This window comes from Microtus pennsylvanicus, chromosome 5 (genome assembly GCF_037038515.1).
Source record: "Microtus pennsylvanicus isolate mMicPen1 chromosome 5, mMicPen1.hap1, whole genome shotgun sequence".
NCBI classification, from domain to species: Eukaryota; Metazoa; Chordata; class Mammalia; order Rodentia; family Cricetidae; genus Microtus; species Microtus pennsylvanicus.
In genome coordinates this window covers 108,355,511-108,379,690 of record NC_134583.1, presented here as the reverse complement: position 1 = coordinate 108,379,690, position 24,180 = coordinate 108,355,511, and the positions used below count along the sequence as shown (strand labels likewise).

General features: G+C 43.6%; 1 protein-coding gene across 3 annotated transcripts in view; it reads left to right on the top strand.

Moving 5' to 3' along the window:
• Glis3 (GLIS family zinc finger 3) overlaps nt 1-24,180 on the top strand; it is a 420,852-nt gene that overhangs the window by 334,869 nt on the left and 61,803 nt on the right. The gene's annotated exons all lie outside the window — the stretch shown is intronic.

Below are 24,180 nucleotides of genomic sequence, written 5' to 3'. Positions count from 1 at the left end.
CCAGTGCCCAAGCACAGCTACTTTATAGAAATAATTGCTTTTCTTTTGATTGACTGACAGGAGATATTACGTTTCTTGTTCTTTTTCTTTTGCTTATGTTTTGGCATCCTTGATGAAAATAACTTGGAAAGAAGAGTGTTTACCACAGAGTCTTTGCAGTCTCAATACTGTGTCTTGAGCTATCAGGAGGCAGCTCCATGCTGCCCTTCTCAGGTGTCCCCCTCTGCATCTCTGCTTCCAAAGTACTCGCATCTCTACGAGGTTACTGTTCTCTCTACTGGTTGGTGCTTGTCTTCTGTTTTCAGCTTTAGCTGAACTCTGTCTTAGGTCTCGGGGGTGATACTTTCACGTTTGTTTGTACCTTGACTCATGGGGCTAATGAGGATTTATTTTCAGGGTGACCTCACACAAGGGCTTGGAGAGGCCCTGATGCAAAAACTTTTCATGGTGCATACTGGGCAGGTGGCCTTGTCCCCCAAGTGTTTGGATTGGACACCGAGAGGTACAAGCTTCTTTTAAATAGTGCCTCGAATTTCATCATGACTTAACAAGTTGCATTCCCCTGTTTTTTCCATTTTCCTGTCTTTGCAACTAGTTTGAAAGGCAAACACTGGGCCCCAGAGGTGAAAGAGGATCTATTTTCAGGAGGAAAGCGTTGCTGTGCCATGGAGCAGCCATCCTCGGCAGCCCATTGTGACTGACAACAGATGAACAATGTCCTTGGAAACATTTTCCTCCTTGAGAATTGTGTATTCTTGGCGGAGCCATCTCTCAGATATTGCTGCATCCTGTCTTTCATCAACATATGGCTGCTACAAAAATGGCTCATAAAAAGGAAAGGAAACGGACCCAAACCAGAGGGAATTAAAGCTTAGACCTGCGATGCCTGATTCTGTCCAAGGGGTTTGCCCTGAGGGTTCATAGGCAATAGGCAAATAACCATGGATGGATGAAAGTGGGTAGTTTTAAGAAGCTCAAGAATGTTCCCCCAAAAGTATGCAAAAGGTGATTTTTGCTTCAGAGAAGCTCCATAGGCTTCACTGACACCCTGAAATTAAGATTATAAGGCAAACGCAAGACACCTAGTGAACAAATGTCTTCTTTGTATCACTTTGTTTCTAACTGCCTTCCCTAAGATGATCTGTATGACTGGTTAGAACTGCCTTCCCTAAGATGGTTTGTGACTTTGGTTAGACCTGCCTTCCCCTAAGATGTTGCCCAAAGAAGAATTTTTTTTTGCCTTCTTTGCTCTTGAACATTGACTCCTCTGGCATTGAATTTTAAAATACTCACATAATTCCATGAGTAGTTTCTCAAGATTTCTGTGTGTCTGAGGTTTTGTTACATGTCTGAATATATGAAATGGTAAGACACATCTTTTTCCCTGGAGGCAGGCAGAGAGGCTGCCAGAGTGAGGGTTTCTCTTGCTCTGATAAAACATCGTAACCAAAAGAAGCTTGAGGAGTAAAGAACTGATTGCAGCTTACAACTTTCAGATCACTGTAAAACAAAGTTACGGTGAGAACTCAAGGCAGGACCTGGAGGCAGAAGCTGGAGTACAGGCCATGGAAGAGTGCTGCTTCTTGGCTTGCTCTTCTTGGTTTGATCAGCCTGCCTTGCTCTACAGTCAAAGATGTACTTCCCAGAGGTGGCACTGCCCAAAGCTAGCCCCTCCCATACCAATCATAAATCATAAGTAGAAAATGTACCATAGGCATATTCACAGGCCCATTGGAAGGGGACGTCTTTTCTAAAATGGCTCTACATGTAAATGGAGATTGCACTTTAGTTTCCTGGCCTCCCAGACCTGAATAATCACACAGAAACTATATTAATTACATCAGTGTTTGGTCAACAACTCAGGTATATTTCTAGCTCACTCTTCTATCTTAAATTAACCCATTTCTGTTATTTTATATTTTACCACAAGACTCATGGTTTCTTACATTACATCATGCTTCTTGGGCATGGTGTCTCTCTGATTCTGCCTTCTTTTCTCCTCTATCTCTGCTTGCTATATTATACCCTACCACAGGCCAAAGCAGCTTCTTTAGTATACAATGGTAATAAAACATATTCACAGCATACAGAGGGGAATCCCATATCACGGCCTTACGTCAAGTTGCCATAGCCAGGACAGATATTCAAGCTGGATTTTGGGGATTGGTTGCGTTGTTGGCTAACTGGAGACTATTCACAATAACCAGACTCAGGAGTCCGTGTCCTTTCAGGACAAAGAAACAGTTTGGATTAAAATGATAGAGGAGGAAGTAGAGATGGGCTGAATGCACCTGGTGAGAAGAAGGGATGGAAAGGTGAAGTCCTGTTTTCCTTGGTTGATTGGCCAGGGATGGGAACTGAGCTCCGCAGGCTGAACTCCTCTGGAGGCTTCAGCTCTTAAATCTTTAAGATTGATTAGATCAGGCCCACGGGGATTATCAGATAATCTCTTTTACTTTAGAGTCATCTGACTGAAGATGCTAATCACATTTACATAATGTCTTCACAGCACTACTTAGATTTGTGATGTTTTGTTGACAGGCATGGACTATAGGGTAGCTAATTAGAGATATAAAACTGACCACCACTAGACTCCATTATGGTACATTTTAACTGACTTTTTACATTGAAAGATAAGAGTAGACTAGTCATTGAAAAATGGAGCATTTTGAACTTCTAATGTCCTTTATATTTGTGCTAATTGATTATTTATTAGGAAAAGAGAAGGGAATTAATTATCAGATGTACCTAGTCTTACTCTCTTTAATTATAGCATTGACTGTTCAGAGTAAATATGTTCAAGTTAATTAATTTAGAAACATCATGCTGAGAGAATGAAAGATTATTATGCCTTAAGGGAGAACGTCAATACTCTGTTTTCAGCATATATTGCATTGTAATATTGGAAATTATGCAGCTATACAAATTTAACATGATGAAAACTTACATGTCTGTGATTTTGTCATAACTTTGTAATGCTTGTTAATGCTGTGTCTGAGTCCTATTGAGATAATGACAGCAAAACACTGAGAACAGTACCTGACGTGCTTATTGTATATGCCCATTCAGAGCTGGCTATTCTTATGGGAATTGCGTCTTACCCATTACGGGGTTTTCCTAGAGAACACTGAGAGGTTGTTGAAATTTCCGTAAGCTAATAACAATGTGCTTCAGGTATCCCATTAATTAATTTTCCTCTTCAAGTGATCTTAGCTGCTTAAAAATAACTAATGGAAACAGATTATGATGTGATTATAAACTGATAATCTGTCGACTCTATTTTTCCCATTTTCCGCCCAAGATCTAATTTGTCCTTTTTTTAAAATGTGTTTTTGTAATCTCTGCCAGATAGTCTGACCATTCAAATGTCTGTTTTTAGAAATCCTTTGGCTTGGGGGTTGCTGCCTGGCACCAGACCTTCCATTACCCTGCTCTGTGAATGGAAGAGGTGTGGTTCTCAATTGCATATTAAAGAGCTTTACCTTGTGACCATTGTAGATGCTGGCTTTATTCTGAGTTGGTTTTATCTAAATCCACAGGCTTATCAGTTTGCTTACCATTATATTTATTACTCATTTTATTTCCACCGTTTGGATTATGTGCTCTTTTTGATATGGACTGCGTCAAGGGCCTGGATTCTGATCCTCTGTCGCCAGCTTTAATGATAGAACCTTTGGTCAGTTTTCATTTTCTGATTGTCCTAATGAGCAATGAGAAAATACACACGCTGTGATTGTTGCTGTCCTTCACTCAAAAGGCTCAGACCTGGGAGGAGTCACAGGGCCTCCGTGTGTGGTAGCAGTTTGGGCTAATATTGAGCTTGTCAGTTCTTAGGAAAACACTTCGCTGTTCCATTTCAGTTTTGGAAGCTGGCTTTACTAAGTGGAAGAATAGGTCAAAGTGAGGGGCTACATAGGTAGCTCAGCATTAAAGAGCACTGGCTGGTCTTCGAGAGAACCTAGATTCAATTCCTGGCACCCACTTGAAGACTCACAACCATTTGCAACTCCAGTTCCAGGATGTCCAATGCCTTCTTCTGTTCACTCTGGGCATGGACACATATGGCACATGTACGTGAATGAAATTTGAAATTTATGCCCTGGCAATGCTGAAGCATGCATGGACAGCCCGTACAGGGCAGTTCTGTTGAACTTGTCCATATTGGGTTTCATGGTCTAAGTTAATGAAGATGACTGAACAGGTCTTTTGTTCAAGAGGGCACCAGATCTCATTACAGATGGTTATGAGCTACCATATGTGTGCTGGGAATTGAGCTTAGGTTAAGAGCTCTGTCTATATGTACATAATATGTAGGCAAAATAACGATACACATAGAAAGAGGCAAAAGTGAGATAAAGGAAGAACTTTCTAAGGAGAAAGGAGCATTTTTCTCGCCCTACTGAGCTTTATTTTTGCTTAAGAAGTCATGTAGCTCATTTGAGGCCCTCTGGAGCTGCTATTTAAAGATCAGGTGAGATCCAGACCCCGTGATTCAGAGGCTTCAATGGTGATCATGGCTGTAGTGATTAAGAAAGGGCTCGGCTCCCTGCAGCTGATGCCTGCACATTCCGGAGCCACCGTGAATGTATACATGATCTTATTTTATTTCTTTGGCCTTTAGACTCAGGATGAATATTTTTATTACTATGTCTGTTCTCTCCGGTTTGTTCCTGAGAAGCAAAAGGCTTCGAAGTAGGAAGAGAGCCAAGTGTGATGGCAGAGGTGCTGTGCTTGCCTTCCTGCAAGCCAGGAGGCCTGCAGAATACGTGCCAGAGCGCGTTAATAGTGCCTAACGCAGAGCCGTCCATTAAGTCTTGACACACTGTTTGCAATCTTGGCATTCCACAGAATGTTTCGGCAACAGAATTTTCTCCCACTTGGCAATCCCGAGTTCTCTTTACAAATGCTGGCAAGGCATCATGCGACGTCTGAACTGTTCACTGTTTCCTCTGTCGGTTGAGTAGCTTGAGTTAGCTGTTGAAGGATTACAGATAGTAGCTGCCTCTCTGAGGCTATTTATTCTTTAAGCCAGAATAGAAAGCTCTTTTGTCTAAATGGCTTTTGAGGATGGGGTCTTTCTTCATCCACACTGCAGTGGCCTCCTCTAAGAGCAGCGCAGCCATGGTGGAACCGTAGTTCACCAACATTAGAAGGTCCTTAGTGTCCCCTCCAGCCTGCAGCCCACTAGGGGAATCAAAGTCAAAAAACCCCCAAATGGGCTAGGAAGATGGCTTAGTGGGTAAAGTGTGTATTGTGGAAGCATGAAGACCTGAATTGAGGCTGACCCGTGAAAAAGCAAGCACAGTGGTAGCTTCCGGTGACCAGGGGCTGGGAGTGCAGGCACCTGGATCTGTCTAGCTGAAATGTGAGTCCAGCAAAAGATCCTGTCTCACAAAGTAAGGCGGAGGCAAAGAGGACACCTAGCATTGATCTCTGGCTTCTACGCATGCCTGGACACATGGGCAGACACGTGACGGAGAGACAGACTTATGCTAACTTGTGCACAGGCGTGCGTGCACACACACACCTAAAAGATAGTCAGAAAGCCTCTTGAAGTTATCTGAAGCTTTCTGACTTTGAAAGAAATCCTTATTGTACCATTAGCAAGTCTTACATGTCTACACCTTCCTTACACACAAAGCCGAAAGCCTGAGACACCCATTACATACTCAGTTCTGTCTCGAAGGGAACTTTGTTTTGAGTATTTACATAAAAATGCTGCATTAATATTCCCAGTTTTCTACATTATCTTTTTGATACCATGCTTTATCAAATGGATCTCACGGAACTCTATGATCTCCGTTTCTCTGTCTGCTGGAGAATGCCGTTTCATCAATAGGTTGTGAAAATGACTGAGGCCAGCATCGAGGATGGGCAGCTTTGTAAGGGAACCGATGTGCCCAGATGGCGAGTGCACACCGTGGTCAGACCTATGGTTTAGGAAGAGGATCACGATGCTAACGTGGGGAATGAATTAGTGATTTCGGGTCAAAGGAGGCAGGCAGTTCATTAGGTTGGCATACTTCCATTACTCAACATTCTTTAGATGCTGTAGTTCATCCGACTGTGTCTGCGCCCAGCTGTGCCTCCATCAATTCTAACTTTCACTATCTTTCAAAATGCTATCACGAGAACCTGCTGAATGTCTTGCTGGAATGGGTTCATTGTATGTGTGGTGAATCCCTCTATAAATATACAGGGACAGCCAAACAGTAACCCCTCCCTAGCCAGGGCTAGAAGGATGTCTCTCTCTGCTATTACGAACATCTGCTTTTCTTGGAGAAAAGCTGGCTTCAGTTCCCAGCACGCACAGGAGAGCCCACGAACATCTGTAACTCCGGTTCTATGGGATTTGGTGCCCTCTTCTGGCCTCCATGGGCAGCAGACACATATATGGCACACATAGATACATACAGGCAAACACAGTAAAAAGAAAACCAAATAGACATGAAGAGAACTTAAGTATTGTGTTTCATGTCTTCAGTTTTCTTTGGCCTTTTAAAGGAATGCAGGGATCACATTCTAAACTGAATGTTAGTGGCATGTTTGTAAAAGAACAGCTCAGACACGCTTATGTTCCCTTGCGTGGCAGTGCCACGCTTTCCTCTGGATTCCTTACAAGGCTTAGGGTACATACCATGCTCAGGGAGACATCGCCTGCCCTGACAGCCTGCTTTCATTGGGACCACCTTTTGGCTACACGCCTATGAGCTGCCGATGCTAGCAACTACAGGGCCTTGAGTAGAAAGCAGGGATATTTATGTTGGTTTGATGAAATTAACTGTGGCAGTGAAAACCTCAGCCCTTCATTTCCTGCCTGGTATTTGCAGTTTGGAACGGCAACACCGCATTTACGTGCCGTTTTGCTGTTTATGTGGTGTTGCAACATTTGAGAAATTCCCAGAGACACTTAATCTTCCTCCAAACACTGGTTTATAAGCAGGGGACCGACTTATTATTGCAGAGTGATTTTTCTGTGGTCCGATGAATAATTCTGAGTTTGCATTGTTCCCCTTCAGATTGTATCCCTCCACTGCCTTTTAATTCGAGTTTCCCTCTTGAACCTACCAAGAAAAGGACAATGAAAAATAGATTTTTTTTTAAAAAAAAAAGAAAATTCTTTTAAGGGCTATTTAACTTAGAAATACTTTCTCTATTGTTTTTCATGAAGTCTCATTTAAAATATTTTATTAATGTGAAGAGGCATGCATTCGGGGCTAAGGACCAGTGAACAGTAACCATGGCAACCAAGAAGCCATTTGGGAAAAGGAAAAAAAAAATGCAGCGAAGAGTAAGTGTTTTAATCCTTAACTTTAATCCCTTTACTTCCTCTTCTCCAAATGAAATATAAATGCGCACTGTGCAGCAGGGCAGTTTTTCTCTGAAAGGGATGTTGGCAAAAGAGGATTAGTAATGGACAGGCATGTTTAAGGAGTTTAATCATACAATTTGTTGTAAAACTTTTGAGACCACGAGTGACCGGTTCCTTTGAGTGGCGTCAATGAGAACCAACAAAACATACTTTGAAGCTGATTAGAGAGATGGCATAGGGGGGCACCCATTTGGGTTGTGGTAATGACATGAGAGAGAGAGGAATTTGCTTGGTTCCTACCGGAGGGAGGGAGACAGCTGGGGGTGTCGCCCTGATGGAAAAGAAAGACCCCTTTGATCGTCATGGTCTGAGGGAAAAATTAAGTTGCTTGTATTCCACATGCTGCCTTTTCTTGGTATTTGATTGCTGTGGGAGTTCTGTGAAGGCCTGGCCCTTCCTTCTGTTGTCAGTAGACTTGGATTTCCACTCAAAAGTTCAGACTTGAGTTTCTTGGTACGGTAAAGGATCATCCTCAAGAAGATAGTGTATTAGTTCTTGGTTATTTCTACTTAAAAGAAATTGCGTGTGTGCATGTGTGTGTATGTATATGTACATGTGATATGACGTGCACAGGAAATTCGGGATTGGTTCTTGCCTTCTACCATATGTGGGTCCCAGGGACTGAACTCTGCTAATCAGGCTTGGCAGCAAACACCTACTCCCAATAAGTCATCTTCCCTACCAATTGTCTCTACTTTTAAATTTTACTGTTATCTTCTAGACGAACTAAAACACATGGTCTACTCATTTAAGTCAGATAAAAGAAATTGGGCTATCACAGTGACTGGACATGTTGGTTGTTTGACTCCCCAGTCTCCCTTCCTTTTACATTGCAGGATTGCTGGGGAAGAAAGGGCAAGCGTGTCTTTTCATGGCACTTCCCTTTCCTTTCCTATATAGATGAGTATTTCCTTGATAACATATATTTCTAGTGGTCTGAAAGTTTCCAGCATGCAGGGAGCTTTGCTGAGATCTAAAGTAGCTCCAACTTCTGCTAGCTTCCTGTGGTGTCAGAATGTGAAATGACTTCCAAGAATAGCCCCTTCCCAAGGGGGTGCTGATAATTATGACAGACAGCAACATGAGGCCTTGGAGCACTGGAGAGCAGAGTTGGAGACAGCCGACCGCTGCGTTTAGAGTGCCTTGTAGCCCTGGGTACTAAAGCACACGTGCTAAAATCTGCCAGGGCCATGGCATGTGGGTGGGGAAGGGGACTTGAGTGGTGTTCTCTAGAGTGGAAAACCTGTGCAGAACTGCGGATACCGTTTCTGCTTCCCCGCCTTCATTGGGACTTCCCTCCTGCTGTCCTACTGAGCCAGTGAGGCGACCAGTGTTGTTTAAGACGCTGCCTCTGGGATTCCACCCCTACACTACCCATGGCCCCTTGCAGCCCTTATCATCTTTCCCAACCTTGCTTTGCATACGTGCTTCTTTAAGCAGCATTTCTGGGATGCGGTTATTTTCGAACTGTTTGCAAGTGGTGGGTGAATGATAAAGAAGAAAGATAAAATGGCATCATCCTCTTCCGAAGCAAAGTAGATTCTTAGCGTGGAGATGGCTTAGCAGGGGCCATACAGACTAGAAGGCTCGAGAGGCGTTTAGTCCCTACCTGGGTTCTACCCTGAGATTACTGTCTGTGCTAGGCCTCATTTTGGAAGATCCAGTGCGAAAGACAGTCCTCAGACAAGGGCAGGGAAGGTGGGAAGCTGTGTGGCACAGCACTTGCCTAGCAGACACTGGTATTTTTAGCCAAATGTGTCTATCCATTTACAGCAGTAACACCAGTGAAGTTCTTCCTTTGACCTTGTGACCTCCAGGGTGGAGGTTAGGTAGCTGGAGAATTTCAAAGGCTGAGCGTGTGGCGTTAGCCCCTGGGACTATGGCCCTGGCCCTTACTCAGAGTCAGCTCCTCAGCCAGGTAGATTGTCAGAAAAGGGGTAGAATTTAGAGTTTGGGTCACCCTTCCCTTAGTTCCTGTGTTGTTCTTATCAAACATGTGCTGGACTCTTTTAAAGCAGGGTAGACAATTGGCTTCGCTCCCGGCCCCTTCAGGTGAGAGATATGAAGTACCCCTATAAATGTAATGGTTTAGCATTTCCTGTCTCAGACATTGCTCATTTGCGCAATCTGAGAGGCAACAGATAGATTTGAGTAGTGAAATTGTATATTGAATTTTGATGGTTTTATATATAGAATAATATCTAGTAAAATTTGCCATGAATGAAAATTGACTAATGATGGGAAAAAAATCTTCCCAAATATCTGGATTTTTGAAACTTTAATTTCTGTTAAGATTTCAGTTGGTTATTTCCTAATATATTCTCAATTGATTATTGAAGGACTTTTTGCCCTGCCTTGCCCTGTACCTCCCTTTGGGATGTATAAATGCCAGGTTCAGGCAGCCTTTGTGGTCTGCCCTAAAGAATAAGCATAGATTAACAACCCTTAACAGCCATTGACAGATTTGTTATCCACTCATTGATTTGCATGTTTCTTCCCCAAACAATGTTCTAGAACACTCTGTATATTTGGGGAAAAAATGTTAGTACCAATAGACTCTGCATATACAATAACTTTTGTCTTCTGTGTTGTGTAACTGCATTACATGTGACGTGTGCACAACACACGCACACACTTTGAAATGCAGCGGGAGTGCCCTCACCAAGACAAAAGGAAATTGCTATTAGAATGGAAAGATCCAGAAAAATTAAAAGGGAGAAGAAAAATGGAATCTGAATATGCAGAGTATCTGGGTAATGGCTTGCAGAGAAAGGGACTGTGCCCTAGGAAAGTGTGTGACTCGGGCTAAGAGTGAGCAGGATCATAGGGAGGACCATCTCTCTGCCACCCAGATCCTGAGACAGGAGGTAGCATTTGTAGGGAGAGCGGATCAGTAGAATACATGGATTTGGGTTGTAGGTAATGTTTGGGGGGAAAATCCCTAAGGGACTTTTCAGTGCTGGGGAAATTTAAATGGACTGACGAGCAGAAAGCAAGCGTTCTCCGCTGAAATGACAGCCTTCGATTTTCAGAAGTAGGCATTTGAAAATTACCCAAACACTCATGCGCATTATAAATCTGCCTTAGATCCTTCGCAGCCATTCCTTTTTTATTACATGAAAGGAAGGGGGAGGGAAATGCTCAGGATCCTAGGATCTTTGCAGCTGCTCCCTCCCCACACTTCCTAAACTAGCTCAGGCAGGGGCTGTAGTCAAAAATCAATTCAAGGGAAGACAATACAGAGCTGGAAAGATGGACAGGGGAAGTAATTACTAGATAACTGGTTGTTTTAATTAAGCCCTGAGAATACTTGAACAGAGAAGATGGACTGTGTGTGGTACATCAGTGCAGTGAGCCAGCGTGAGAGGGAGTTATCAAGCGATCGCGGTATGGCGGAAGTAATCCCTACTTCTGCCGCCAAGCCGGAAGGCTGTAAGAGGATGTTGCAATAACAAATTCCATATTAATACTTCCCTGTTTATATAATAAAGAATCCAGCAACATTCAGCTCAGTGTTTTGTGTTTGAGATACGCCTGATGGCCTGATGGGGAAGCTTGACTTGGACCATGAGATATACCTTGGACGGTGCCCATTTCTGAGTAACATTTTTTTTTGTCTCATTTAGAAAAATATTGACTCAGGAGGAAATGTATTTACCAATGTAGCAATGCAGGGAAAGGCCCAGGAGCTCCATGCTTCTGTGACTGAGACATCTGTCTGAACGTCACCTTCCCATCTCCATGCAGGACAGTAGAAGACAGTTAGTAGACAGATAGTAGTAGATCACACAGGTTTTCATATGAGAGGATGTGAGTCCATACTGCTAACATCCCCAGACTGTTCTGGACAGGTGTTGTTACAGGATTTAGTTTCTCGGATGTTTTTTAATCTCTTCCGAGAGAATGAAGACTAACTACATTCTCTGAGGTCAAATCAGCTAGGGTGGCATTGATCCTCAGCAATAGTGCTCACATCTTGATTGGTCACTCAGGCCTCGGACTGGGTCTGAGGCTAAGACCCCACTGTTTGGAAACACGGGTATGGCTCTTAACACTCATAATAGCTTCCTCTTCCTCCTCTTCTTGAGTAAAAACTGTAAACAACTCTAGCAGTTGTAGAAAGGGTTCTTCTGTCACGCTGTAATAATCCTTCAGAATTAGTGTCGTCACCCCCATGTGCAGAGCGAAGTCCTGAAGCCTTGTGAGGTTAAGTATCTTGCCAAGGGTAGACAGAACTGAGATCTCAACTTGGATTTGTTTGACCTAGAGTTTCTACTATTTTTCTTTGTCGTGGAACTACGCTGTGGGAAAAGGAAAACAGATAAACAGGAAAAAGATTCAGAAACTAAGGGAGGGGGAAAAAAAGGAACTTTACAATGTCTCTCAGTAAATGTTAATGAAAACATAATAGGTAAAATAATGCGTATTAACACTGGTTATACGCCATAAATTTGTGAAAGGCTCCTATCTGTGTTGCCCCTGGTAAGAGGTTAATAAACTGGGCCTTGGGCTGGTGGGCTAACTCACGGGAAATGGTACCCCCTGCCAAGCTTGGCTATCAGGGCTTGATCCTAGAACCTCGGTGATGGAAATAGAGAGCCTGCTCCCCAACTTTGTCTTCTGACCTCTTCGGCATCCTGTGGCACATGCACACACAACACACAAAACAAACGCATCTAAACTAGGTTTCCGGACTATCCATACCATATGAAGAAAATTCGTCTTATAATATTGACTAATCTTTCCACAATTCTCAGGCATTTCATAAGGAAGAATATAAAAGTTCATTCTGGTTCCAGACTCCCACGTACTGGTTTAGAGTCGATACAGGGAACTGATGTTTATTTTAGTGGTTACTGATGGTAAAGTGTTGTTTGTTGGGCAAAGGCTGTTTTTTTGTAGATTATTTGGTTTTAGTCAGAGATATGGCATCATTGTTCATTCCAGAAAATCAGTGTATTTTGCAAATGGCAGTGGAAGGGGGCAGCTGGTAGGCTGTTGAGTTAAATGAAACAAAACTGATGTTGTAGATCAGCAAACAGCAATGGAGCTTCAGCACATTTGCTTTCCGATATAACAAATGCTCAGAAGCAAGGACTGTGATATTGAAGGAAAGGCCCAACGTGTATGCTCTGCCTCACCATACCAGAAGCTCGGCAGGCAGGGGACTGGGTCAGAATATGCACTCTTATGTCTTAGACCCAACACAGCTCTAGGTACAATGAAAATCTAAAGAGTTAGTGCGCAAAGACACAGTAAGGCATGGCTTTTAAAGGTTGTTGACTGTTGCGACCATTTTAACAGAAGAACTAGAAAATTGAGGAAGTCAGGAACAAGGGATGCATTGATTCCCTTTCGTCTCTCCTGGTCAGGCAGCCGATCCACTGTTAGTGCTTGCTATTATTTGCACAGAGAAATCCGGTTTTAAGAATAATTGGAGTGTTGAAAGGGATAATATGCTGCATGGAGGAGCCAGTACTGACATTTGGGCCCCTCACAGTGTTAGGCACCTCCTGTGTCTGTCTCATTTAGCTAGTAGAACAATGCAGAGGCAGCTATGCATCCTCATGCACACAGAAGCAACTGCATTAGCTGACTGTACCTCCATATGGCTCTCCCAGCCATCGGACGATGGTTTGTTAAGCCACAAGGCTCCATCATTGCGTACTTAACTATCCTTTCATCCTTATTTAAAAAGAAAAGTCATTTCAACCTGTAGAAAATGGATTAAGGGGCTGGTTGACATTGGCCCCTGTCAGGGTTGAACTCTGCCATTCTATATGGCGTTTTGGTGCCTCTCAAATACTAGAAGAACTATAAAAGCAGAGTGTGGGCAAAGTCATTCTGTATGGTCTGGAGGCCAAGGGAAAGAAAGAAGTCCCAGTAGGTATATAATAGTTCAAGTAAAATTCTCTTTCCCTCTCCATTCCTTCCTCCCCACCCTCCCTCCCTCTCTCTATTTCTCTTTCATTCTGTTCCCTCCTCCTCTTGTAAGCAGAGGCCCAGCTGCCGAGACTCAAATAGCCACACTGAAACTATATTAATTACAACACTGCTTGGTCTATTAGCTTAGGATTCTTAACAACTAGCTCTTACATCTTAAATTAACCCATTCCTATTAATCTGTGTATTGGCACGAGGCTATGGCTTATTGGTAAGGGTCCAGCATCTGTCTCCTTCAGCAGCTACATGGCATCTCCCTGACTCCACCTGCTCTACTTATATGTATTTTCCAGCCTGGCTATATTATGCCCGGCCATAGGACAAAGCAACTTTATTCATTAACCGATAAGAGCAACACATGCAGAAGGACATCCCACATCGTCCTCTCTTATTAATGTTTTTATGTTAGCTTATTAAGTAATATGTTTTGTTGTGACATCTTAAGCACATGTGCCTTCCTTTGCTGTGATTTACCCCCTTCCCCTTGCCCTTCCCCAGTGTCCCCTTAATGTATTTCCCCTCACCTCTGTCTGGCTCCCTTCTTCACTTCTGCTTTCATTTCAGATACATTTCTTTGCCCATTGCCATATTTTCCTCCTCTCCCTTAAGGTCAGTTCCTCCTCTCTCATGATCCCTTTTCTAATTTTTATGACCTACGCACAGGCATGCACACACCCTCCTAATGTAGTAGGCCTGTTTATCAGGAAATGAATCTAAATCTTCCAGATTTCACGTCCATCAGAAGGATATAGACAGAGGCTAAGTTGATTGATACTGTGGGAGGCAGTAGTGCTTTGCAGTGTAGTGCTGTACATGGAAATTTAATTTTAGTTAAATCATAGAATCAGTTCCTTAGGTGTACTGGCCACATTTCAAGTGTCCACTACTCACACTGGGTCAGTGAGATGATATAGAGTTTTGGGCCTCAGTAGAGAGCTAACAGGTAGGATTAGGAGAACCCAGATCCATGACCTCTGAAATTGTATGTCGCTATATACAGTTCCAATCAACCATCATTTAAAGAAGTAACTGTTGTTTTGTGTATATATTGGAAATGTTTTTCATGGCATTATTAAGATATATCCCTAGTCATTTATTTTGGTATGTCCATCTACCAGTGATGAATACCATTTGGGGCCTTAATAGTCCTTGCTAACCAAAGCTTGAGCTGCCTGGCCGGGCAATTCTGTCTCTTCCGGTACCATTTCCTAAGACTTTACTCTTACTTCTTTTTCTCCTTGCAAATTGGTCATTCCCAAAGGAAACAAATTTGATAGCAGATTGTTGGAAATTAATTACCTATGATACACAGAGACACTTCATAAATGTCAGTCCTGAGGAATCCCCTAGAGATGAAATTCTTACATTCAATGAAAATTAATTGTAATTAATATAATAGGTTAATTCATTGTAATTATTTTTAAGCCTTTTGGCAATGAGTTAATTCCCTGAGATCCACGTTGCTCAGAGTGTCATAGAGAACACTTGATAAGAATGTTCTGGTAATAAACCTTAAGCCTCTAGGAGGAAAAAAAAAAACTGTTTGTCTTTCCTTCTGGCTGGGTTTCTTGAGAAACATATTTTGGTGACATATGATTTCTGGAGAACAAAGGAATCCTGACAAGGTGATGCATAAATATGCCTGGCTCAAGTGGGCTCTACTCACTGGAGAAGGAGAACACAAAAAGCCTTTGAATGTGCCTCGTTTTCTTTGGAAGTCTATCTGCTTCGGACTCACAGAATTGCCTTTACTCCTGGGATAAAATGTAGTAGAACTGCAAATGACAGCATCTGGCCCTTTTCCCCCGCCCTGATTATTTCCACTTGATTCACTTAATCTTGGATGATTATTCAATCATGTCTGAAACAAACAAAAGCAATGACAGGAGTAGAATTCCTGTCCGGTCTGAAGAGCTTATAAACATTAACAGAATAGTCTCAAACATAAAAACAAGCACAAATCACAAGTGACGGTGCCTTGCTTTTATGATTAGGAAAAGTTACTGTGTTGCGAGGGAAGCAGCTCCAGTTCCCACACGCAGGAAGCTTGTCAAGCTGTGATGGGTGACTTCATTATTAAAGTTGAAAAACAATCGCTTGGAACAAGTACTTCATAATGTGAGACCATACAGAAGCTACCGAGCCATTGTGTTAACTCGTGCTGGGGAGATCCAAAAAAATAAACCTGAAAGTGGTTTGCTGAAGGTAGACTCTTTAACACTCAGGGACTGACAGGCTCAGAGCTGTCCCGTGTTGTCCTCATTTGTCCACAAGCCTGACTCCAGGTTTCCAAGTAGCAAGATACAGACAGCTCTGCTCATTGCTGAGAGAAGGTCAGGACTGAATTGATGAAAACAAACAAACCCTTTCTTAAAGCCAGGGTGTAGTTGCCCCTTGGATCAGTGACAGCTAAATCTTGTTGGAACAGTCCTGTTACTTCTGGTTTTGTTTTAAATTTAGTCTCTTTTATGCTTTTACTTATTCACAGTGACCTAGAAATAACCCAGAGACAGTAGCCTTCTGGTTTCCATATTGTCATGGCTTAAACGAGTGTCTCCCAAAGGCCCACGCTAAAAGCGCCACTTGTTGCTCACAGAACATTTAGGATCTCTGCCTAGGGAGAGACCCTTAAGACAAGAGGGAGAGTGGTGTGACCCTGACTCTGGCTTCTCCCCTGCTGCTTCCTGGCCTATTTGGTAAGCCATTTGTTCACCAGGTACTCCTGGTGATATGTGCTGCCTTCGCCAGGGTCTTCAAACAGTAGACTGGAGTATCCCCTTTTTAGAAACAATTGCCTTGATACCTTAGAGGTCCTTAAGATGATAGAAAACTACTTTACACACATATCCTTGGTGTATGGGAAGAGCAGGTCCAAAGAAGAAATGTATGTATGCATTCCTTTAAGTCTTCTGATTGGCTCTTGGCAGTCAGTCCTAAATGAACAAACACTGCCTTTTCAATGTTCCCTAAGCTGGGTGCCTCCGAAGTCAGCTCTGAGCCGAGGACTTGGGTGCCCCCTATACAGTTCAGGAGAGAAGTAGAGAGGAAGCTATGGAAGGGTACTGATCTGGATGGTCTCGATAAGGAGATACGGAATATAACTTATTCCTCAGGGTTTGTCCCATAAAAAGAAGAAGAGAGAGGTGGCTCTGTGCCAGCTGCTGGCTGTCGGTCCACAGAGTCCAGATGCTGAGAGTTGGTTACACCACAGCTGGGGGCGAGGCCGCACATTGCAGGCACAGAAGGGGTTTGAGTGGACCGTCAGTAGCCTCACCACCATGCTTAGTTTCGTGCAAATCTTTGAAAACTTTCCATTTCCATCCTGGGGGTAAAGGAAGAGATGATCACGCAGTCTGTTTTCAACATCACACATCAGTAGATACAGTCACTTCTTGTAGAGTATTGAGGCGCATGCTCGCAAATCCAGTTGACAGTCAGTGGCTGATTTTGTACAACGTTGATGACACATTGCCCTATGCTGAGGATACAGAGCTTGTCAGTAAAACCCTTGTGGAGAGTGAGTTGGACAGACTCAATTCATATCAAAACACAAAACCCCAGTGTACAATCCAGTCCCATGATTATGGACTGCAGACGCTACAGCTCTCCTTGTCCCCTGGTGCTTGGTGTTGACTGGCCTGGTCAGGGGAGGTTTCATTCCGAAGAATCATAGATTGGATCTTGGAAGATACCGGGAGGAGGGGGCATGCTGTGACAGACAGAGCAACAGCAGTCTCCGTGGGCTATTTGCAGACAGCAAGCCAGGCTGTTGTGGGAACTTAGAGGGCATGGTCTTCCAGCAAATGGGGAGGTCGCAGAACGGAAGCTCCTAATGTCTTAGCCTTTGGGACTCTTTCTCTGAAGTATCCAGAAAGAAACGTGTTTCTTAAATATGGGGTAGCAAATGCTAATTTATGTTAGTCCATCCCAACTGTATTGACTGGGGATGTTCTCTAAGTGGTCCAGACTTATCTTGCCCTGGGAATCAGCTCCAAGTGCAGATGCCTACACGTTCTCTCTGTCTGGTGTCCAGGAATCACCCGAGTTAATGTCTCCAAACTGCTGATTTGTTTCTAATGTGTTCCATGTCTCCCAACACCAAAGTATGGGGCCTATGTTAGGTCTCATTGGTAGGGAGAGATGATAGATTATATTGAAACATTACAAAGGGGGTTTGCAAGAATGGCTTTCAACTAATAAAAATGGAGGAGTCATTGTGACCCTGGCCATTTGCACACTGGGGAAGCTGAGAACCACATAGTTGCCCAGGCCACAGAATTGCATGCCTCAGTAGTCCCATCCTGGAGCTGACAACCTGGAAGGTTCCTAAAGAGCCACTGGTTTTCATTCAGCGTGGGAATTCAGAGAAGCTGGAATCTGGTGGCAGCAGATTTTCCAGCAACATTGCCTGCGCACTGCTTTCTCCTTAGACCTCTATTACTCTTGCTTTGGTGGGAGGTGCCACCCACTCCAAACGAGAGCCTTAGATCTTTAGTTAATCCTTCTGGGAAATGTCCTCATAGACCTGCCCAGAAGCATGTCACTTAGTTGATTTCTCATCTAACCAGATTCATGGTCAAGATTATCCATCACAGGACCGATCCTGGATTCCCCATCCCCTCTCATACTCTATCAAATTCAGCTCCACCTTCCAGATAGAAGCTGACCACTTGTAACACCTCTGGCTCCAGCTGTTCTCCCCATTCATTTGGAGAGATATAACGACTCCTTCCTCAATGGTTCTGTCTCTTTTCCACGCAGATATCTACAGTGCAGGACAAAGCCCTTTGCCTGCCTCCTTGCCCTCTCCTTTTGCCTTGCCATAGCCACAACAACAAACCAACACTAAAACTTCATGTTTCTGTCGGCCTTCACCTGGTGAACCCTGGCCGTTTCTGTGGCCCTGTGCCATGTACGCTTCTTACTCAATTGCACACTTCTCTCTTAAAGCTGTTTCGAGAACCTGTCAACATCTTCCTTCCGCACGAATACTCGGATTTACATCTGGCTTTCTTATTTCTTTCGGGACTCTGTTCTTAATGACCCTGCCTCCTAGAAGTCTTCTCTGACCTCCACAATAGGAAATTGGGAAACACAGATTTGAGTGTTATCCCTATTGACTCGGGGTGGTTCTCCAGAGCTGGAGGGAGGGCATGGAGAGGTGGAAAAGCCAAGCGAGTGCCAGAAGAAGACAGAAAAGAGACATTCTTTTTTTTTTAAATTTATTTATTTATTAAAGATTTCTGTCTCTTCCCCACCACCGCCTCCCATTTCCCTCCCCCTCCCCCACTTAATCCCCCCCCAGCCCGAAAAGCAATCAGGGTTCCCTGTCCTGTGGGAAGTCCAAGGAACCCCCATCTCCATCCAGGTCTAGTAAGTTGAGCATCCAAACTGCCTAGGCTCCCGCAAAGCCAGTGCATGCAGTAGGATCAGAAACCCATTGCCAATGTTCTTGAGTTCTCAGTAGTCCTCATTGTCCGCTATGTTCAGAGAGTCCGGTTTTATCCCAGGCATTTCCAGACCCAGGCCAGCTGGCCTTGGTGAGTTCCCAGTAGAACATCCCCATTGTCTCAGTGTGTGGGTGCACCCCTTGCGGTCCTGAGTTCCTTGCTCGTGCTCTCTCTCCTTCTGCTCCTGATTTGGACCTTGAGATTTCTGTCCGGTACTCCAATGTGGGTCTCTGTCTCCTTTTATTGCCTGATGAAGGTTGATATTCAGGAGGATGCCTATATGTTTTTCTTTGGGTTCTCCTTATTTAGCTTCTCTAGGATCACTAATTATAGGCTCAATGTCCTTGGTTTATGGCTAGAAACCAAATATGAGTGAGTACATCTCACGTCTGGGTCAAGATCTTCTCATTTCAAGATCAGAATGTCAAGTTAATAGTGCCTGTGTTGCAAGAACCAGGGAAGTCATCCACGAGGAAGAGTTAGTACCCTTGGAAGGACTGCTGTGTGTACTTAGGATAGAGTGGTAAGGAAGGAAGGCAAGTGTCGGGCTTCATAACACTTGTTATAGACCATAGCCAAAGCAGGGAGAAAACAAGAAAAACTGAGCAGATGTGGTTCATTTTGTTTGTCACCTTTTTCTCTAGTCCAAGACAGGATCCTTTCACCTACTGAGCATGATGTCAGAAATACACACTAGTGAGAAAATATGCCTAGGACATTTCTAGAAAGCCTTGGAGCAAAATCTGCTGATGGGGTCCTGGATTGACCAGACGAAGGTAGACTGTGAGAGTACACTGTGTGGGGAGGGAAGAAGAGAAGGTTCCAGGAAGCTGGCTCACGCAAGTGTGCATCCTCGCAGGAAAGGAGTTGGAAAGGAAGGTTGGCAGCACGGACATTCACAGACAGGAGTGGATGCCACCCTTCAGTGGCGGAGTGCTATCTTTTTAGCCTACAGTTCCTCCTCCTCCAGTGAAACCTGATTATTTCTGCTCTTTCACTGATTGGCCCACTCGGGCTGTAGGAAATACTCTTTCCTGAAGGTCAGTTGTCTGTGGAAATGGACCACATCTGCACAGTCCCTTCACGGTATCAATTAGACACATGCAGGATGGACAAACTAGGGCCATAGCCAAGTCAGGTAGGCACACAGCACTTACTGTCACGTATCCGTGCCTCACAGAACCTGCGAAATCTCAAAGGAAAGCCATGGAGACTTTAGATACAAAAAACAGAAGCTGAGCTAAGTGCCTAGGCACCAAGTGACAGAAACTTTGCCAGACACCTCCATCATATTAACAGAAGCTAACACATTGGTGAGGATTGTGAGGTCCTGCGTGGCTAAACCAGGTCATGACCATCCTCGGATCTTTCCAATTCTCCCACATACCCACCCTCAACTGCACTGGCATCCTCTCCCAGAGCTCTTAACTACCTTCCCTACAATTTATTTTCAGTTTACTATTCATTAAGTTCCTGATCTAGAGTCTTCTTATGGTTGCTGTGTTTCAGGTCCCTAATACAGCACCTGGCATATGGTTTAGGCCAAAGAACAGTCTGTATGGTGAATGAGAAAGGTTACTGAACAGTGGCGGTGTTCTGGAACTCGTGTTGTGTGGTGGGGGCAGCTGAAGGCGACAGTTCCAGGGGGACCGGTCCCATTGTCCATCCAACACAGCAGCCCTCTCGCAGAGAAGAATCGAAGATCTGTGGCTTCAGATCCCTCCTCTATCCAAAAAGAGCAATGAAGACCCTGTTGGGGATGGGGTGGGGGGCTGTTCTTTGCTCTTTCCTAAGAATGACATTGTGCTTTGTAGAAGGTTTTATTTTTTGTTGTTCATGTGAAGAAATAGGAATCTCAGCTGTTTTTGAGAACTGAGCCTCCTGCAACCATTTATCTTATGTGAGATTTGCAGAGGAGTATGCCTATGTGGGAAACGGAAGATTCTCCTTTATTATAATTAGGACTTAGGATGCTGGAATTAATGATTACTTTCCACTGGAGATAACACCAAAGGTCTCGGGGAGGCTTCTTATAAATCTGTCAAGGTGTTTTGTAAGATGCAAAGCCCAGAATCCCCCCGTGTTGGTTGAACCTATTTTCATAGCATCTGTCTATCCAGTGACCAGAAAACTTGCCCATCTAATGTCTTTATCTTCTCTTCCCGTGGCCTTTCCCGAAACCTGCTAATTAGAGGTCTCACGCTTGTGTCTCAGCAAAAAAAATACCACATTTCTAAATCATAGCTAATCAGAGAAGATACAGTAATTTTAACTTCTATATGAAAAGAATATTATATTTTGATGAGCCTCTGTCTTCACAATGCATTTCCTTTCTTCATAGCAAGCAAAATCCCCTAACTCTGCCCATTGGGATTCTTAGAGGCCAGCAATTCTACAAGGGTTGTCTGCAGACCCCAGCATCCAGCCCCACCTGGGAACTTGGGAATGCCCCCTTGGGAATCTCTGTCGTGTGCCAAGTCAGAGAAGGACATTCATAGATGATCCTGACCTAATCAAACTTTGCCCTGTCTTTTTCATGAATCCCTAGCAACTAGGCTGTTGTTGAGATTAACAATAGGAAGTTATTTCTTGTAAATACTTGAATTTCTCACTCCCCCCTACAGCTGTATTATGTTGAAAGATACCCCTCCAGGAGATCTGACTATGCCTTCTGCTCACTTGCTTCCACTTGGAGGACCCTTTCCTAGACTGTTGGTCTGGGACAGGTATACGACTTCATCTCATGACTTGGTATGCACATATAGCGTTCCTCTGGAAATTCTGCAGAAGGTTCTAAGGCTTGATTAATTTAAGAAGCACTTTTAAGAACCATGCCTAATCCTAGAGAAAACTAAATTAACTCTCACCACAAAGTCGTATAGAATCACACTGCTGGAAGACATGAATGCCTGTTGAAGCTAGGGAAGATTGCCTGTGTTTGATGCCAGGATTAGCCGTGGCCATGAAATTCCTTGGAACGATCTCGCTGGTACTGATAACTGAAAACCCTAGAGTGGTGGGTAATCGAAAGCAGAGAAGCATTCGTTTCTGCCCTTAGTAGAACATGTGCACCCCAGATCGCATTTTAATGATGAAAGATAAATTAAAAGTGATCACCAGAACTCATTCTAAGCCTTGGATTCTCCCTCCCCCCACCAGTTTTCCTTAAGCAGCATGTGTTCGGTTCATAAGAAAATAGCAAACGTATCTTTCAAAGGTCCAGAGGGGATTAAGCATAAACGTAGATAGTCCTGGTCAGAAAGTTCAGTATGCCAAAGCTGAGGGAGTTGTGACGGTCTCCTTGCTATGTGAGCCAAATGGAACTTCTGTTGCCTACTTCTCTCTGCTGTTTTCATACTCTGTCCAAGGTCTAGGTAGAGGTTTAATCTCATTTGAGATCCAAGAAGTGCCATTTTCTTTTGCCGGTGTTGTTTGTATGTATATGTGTGTGTCCCTTCATTTTTCAATGTTATAAAAATTAACCCGAGGCAGGGAACCTTAGAAGAAAAGAGGTTCAGTTAGCTCACTGCTTTTCAGGCCTTAAAGTTCAAACACTGTGGTGGCCAAGTAAGCGCCCCTATGGCTGTCACATAGATGGTGTCACGGTGGGACCACGTGTTAAAAGGGTAGACAAAATTTAGTGTGACTCTGGGTTAGGCTTCTCTTCATTGTCTTGAAGATTAACTTCGGGCCAGTTGTGGTGGTGCATGCTGGTAGGATTTGCTGAAGGAGGCAGAGGCAGGAGGATCATGAGTTCGAGGCCAACTTGGGCTACACATTTTCCTCGAAAATAAAACAAAACAAAATAGCTGGGGGGGGGGGGAGATTAACTTCGGGTCGCACAGGATCTACCTTGATCTGTTTTGAGGGCAACACCATCCATGGCCTAACCAGCTCCCAGTAGGCTCCACCTTTGAGTAGTCCCTCCAGCTCTCCTCTGCTTCTTACCAGGAACCTAGCTCTGAGCTGTGGACTCGTGGGGAATAAACAGTAGTCCATCCGAGGCAGTCTGTCCTCGGGTTTGATCAGAGTGCAGTTCATATCATATCAGTAGTGGTCTCGTGAGACTTAGCAGCCCGAACTACAGGGAAGAAACGTTAGTGGAGAGCAGTTTCCAGTTCCCATAGTGCAAATATTTTCACCAGGACCAGTTTCAAGCGATCTGTCTAAGGACCGTGGTAAAGAGGCACACACAGCACTCTTAGATTGGCACGTGGCATTTCCAGTTCACCACTGGAATGTAGAGTATTTGGAAAATGAGAAGAAATTTCATTTTATCTGAGCTGGATGTTATTTTTAACATTTTGTATATAAAATTGTGTTTTGCCGTCATTATGAACATAGTATTCCAGTTACTTAACGTATGGACATTTAAGAACATTTTCTAATTTTGGGTATTGCTATAATTCATGCTATATATCACTAGAAGAATGCATCCATAGGTCTTCAGGTTTTCATTGTTTTTCATATTTCTGGGAATTTCCTTAGGACAGATTCAAGAAGCAAATTATTTTGATTATGGGTCTAAAAAGATGTTCCCTGATGCCCTCTAGAAATTTCATACAAACATACTCACCTACTAAAAGGTACATGAATTTCTACCTGTGACATCACTACCACAAATACTTTTGTGAGGGTTTTAGATGATTTGATAAATTTAATATTTTACTTATTTATCTTGCATGTCTGAATATTCTGTCTGTACCACATGTGAACTTGGTACTCACAGAGGTCAGAAGATGGCATCAGAACCCATGGGACTAGAGTTACAGACAATTGTGTATGCGTACCATGTGGGTGGTAAAAATTACACCCACGTTCTCTGTAAGAGTAACAAGTTCCATGGAGCCATTTCCCCAGGCCCCGATTAGTTAGTATTAGGGTCTTTCTTCCACAAGTGTAGTGAGTTTTTTTTTTTTAAATGTTAGACTTGTTTTATTGGAAAATAAAATACTTAATGAAAAGCTTTACTAAACATTTCCAAAAATCTATTTTGTTGCGGTTATAATTGTTGTCATTTCTTCTTTCCTTTCCCTCCCTCCAGATATTCCCATATACCCTTCTTTGCTCTTTTTTTTTTCTTTCAAATTTATGGTGTGCCCTTCCCTGGAGAAGACTGTTGTACCCATTCTCCACAGTCCTTAGCTGCCCGTAGTTTTTTGTGCAGGCTGAAGCCTCGGGGAATTTCCGCCACCCGCTTTGGCTTGTTTATTGTTGTTTCTCTAGTTCAGCTCAAGTTTATACAGTTCTGTTGGTGAGACTTGTCGTCTGGATTTAATAGAAGCAGAGTCTCACAGCAGGCTCCCTGATCTGCGCCCTCTTCCGCAGTATTCCCTGTGCCTTAGATGGAGGGATGTTTCATAATGTGTCCACTGGGACTGGGCTCCACAACTGCCTTTTGGTTGGTTCTGGTTT